The following is a 2651-nucleotide window of genomic DNA, read 5'->3' as shown; positions in this document are numbered from 1 at the left end:
GAGGTTGATTCAAATGGTACAATCCGTCAGTAAATAAAAGTGAACAAGTTGAATCTGATTTCCGACCCCCTCAAAAACAAGTTGAAGAACCTAAGAAGGGTATGCGTTTTAGCTCAAGGGAAGAAGTGTACACATTTTATGCCACATATGCTAAGCATGTTGGCTTTTCTATAGCTCATAGAGCACAACATTTTGGAGATGATGGCGAATTAAAAAACTTTGCAATTGAATGTTCTCGAGCGGGGGAGAGAAAAAAGAAATTAGAAGTGAACCCTTTGAAGCCATATTTGTCCACAAAAATTGGTTGCAAAGCAAAGGTACGAGGTACTCTACAAAAGAATGGGACATATATGTTAACCACAGTTAACCTTGAGCATAATCGTGATTTGATTCCCATCGACTCTCGTCATTTTGCAATGAATAAGAAAATTCGTACTCCTATGAAGAGAAGATTAGAAATCAATGATCAAGCAGGGATTGGGGTGTCTAGGAACTATCATTCAATGGTTGTTGAAGCGGGGGGATACGAGTCATTGACATTTGATGAGCAAGTTGCAAGGAATTACATTAATAGAGCTAGAAGATTAAGGCTTGGTGAAGGTGATGCCGAATCACTTTAAAGTTATTTTATGAGGGTGCAAGCATATAGTAAGAAATTCTTTTATGTGATTGATGTTGACGAGGAGTTTCGCATTAGAAACTTGTTTTGGGCTGATGCAAGGAGTCGAGCTATGTATGAATCATTTGGAGATGTTGTTTCATTTGACTCAACTTATCTGACGAACAAATATGACATGCCATTTGCTCCATTTGTAGGAGTCAATCACCATGGACAGTCTATTTTGCTTGGTTGTGGATTGTTATCTAGTGAAGACACCGACACATTTGTTTGGCTATTCAAGTCGTGGTTAAGTTGCATGTCAAATAATCCTCCAAAAGCTATCATAATTGATCAGTGCAGAGCTATGCAAAATGCTATAGAAATTGTCTTTCCACAGGCCCGACATCGATGGTGTTTATGGCATGTAATGAAGAAAATATTGGAGAAGTTGAAAGGATATGCTCAGTATGAACCCATAAAGTTGGCTATGCAAAATGCAATTTATGATTGTTTGACAAGAGATGAATTTGAGGAAAAATGAGAAGAGATGCTTACTAAATTCAATCTTTATGATAATGAATGGTTGGGGGTACTATATCATGAGCGGCATCGATGGGTTCCTGTGTATGTTAAAGACATTTTTTGGGCTGGAATGTCAACAACACAACGAAGTGAAAGCATGAATGCATTTTTTGATGGATATGTCAACCCGAAGACTACATTAAAACAATTTGTTGAACAATATGACAATGCGTTGAGAAGTAAGGTAGAGAAAGAGAAGAAATCAGACTTCAAGTCTCGACACAAATTGTTTGATTGTCTAACTATATATGGCTATGAGAAGCAATTTCAGCAAGCCTACACCAATGCAAAAAGCAAAGAAGTTCAAGGAGAGTTGAAGAGATTAGTGTACTGTCGGGCCTTGATTGTCAAGAGGAATGAGCAATTTGTACATATAATGTCCAAGAAGTGATGGTAGTTTGTGACAAGATGAAGCACGTGGACTTTGTTGTGTATTTTAATTCAATTGAATGTGAAGTTCAATGTATGTGTCGATCGTTTCAGCTTAGAGGCATTATGTGTGCTCACTCACTCGCGGTGCTTGTGAGAAGGTGCATAAATGAGGTGCCAAGTAAGTACATTTTACCACGTTGGAGGAAAGATTTGGTTCGAGAGTACACATCATCAAAACCACATACACTGGCTTTGGGGATGATTTCAATACAAGTTGTTATGAGAGGGTGAACAAGAAATTGATCGCCATTGTACAATTTGCTGGTAATTCGGAAGGGAAAATTAAAATTATAGACCTTGGGTTGGATGAAATGAAGGATGGAGTCATGCACGATGAATCGGGTGATGGGAGTAATTTACGGATACCATCTTCTACAAAAAGTCCAATTGCCACCGGTTGTACATCGGGTGCTAGTACGAGGAAGGTGGTTAGTCCTTTGGTTGTTCGGCGAAGAGGCCGTCCAGTTACGAAACGAAAGGTTGCCAAAGTAGATCAAATAGTGAATCGGTTCAAGGCAACGACAAAAAAACAAACAAAAGCAAAGGTAAATTGTATATTGAATTGAACTTGTATATTGAATTGAAGAAATCTTGTTTTTTAATTTTTTTAACAAACACTTTTGAAGTACATTTTTACAAACTCTTGAACCAATATAGGCTGCTAAGGTGCTTCAATTTGAAGCTCAAGCTCAAGCTTAAGTTGAAGCTCAAGCTCAAGCTCAAGCTTATACATCATATTATCCTTATATGGTTGGCATGCAAAATAGTGTGTATGCACCGGTATGTGTTCATAAGACGACTTTACATCAATTTTTGGTTTTCATTTACAAATATTTTGTAACATGTACTTTTTTACTTCAATTATGACAGGTCGTAAATGCTATTGGAGGCACATCTCTTATCCCATCGGACTTTGTAAGCGGCACACCGAGAAGTTTGATGAGTGCTCCAACACAAATGTTTGGGTTTGGATCTCTAACCCCATCAGGTTCTAATGCATGCACACAGGGAATGAACGATGGACATTGTACAGTGC

The 2651-nt window shown here is 38.1% G+C and overlaps 1 pseudogene; it reads left to right on the top strand.

Moving 5' to 3' along the window:
- Positions 1-629: 629 nt before the first annotated feature.
- On the top strand, positions 630-1142 carry LOC145798140 (protein FAR1-RELATED SEQUENCE 8 pseudogene; annotated as a pseudogene).
- The last annotated feature ends 1509 nt before the right edge of the window (positions 1143-2651 follow it).

This window comes from Camellia sinensis, chromosome 8 (genome assembly GCF_055761805.1).
Source record: "Camellia sinensis isolate YWXY chromosome 8, ASM5576180v1, whole genome shotgun sequence".
Classification (NCBI taxonomy): domain Eukaryota; kingdom Viridiplantae; phylum Streptophyta; class Magnoliopsida; order Ericales; family Theaceae; genus Camellia; species Camellia sinensis.
This window is presented reverse-complemented; position numbering and strand designations above follow the sequence as displayed.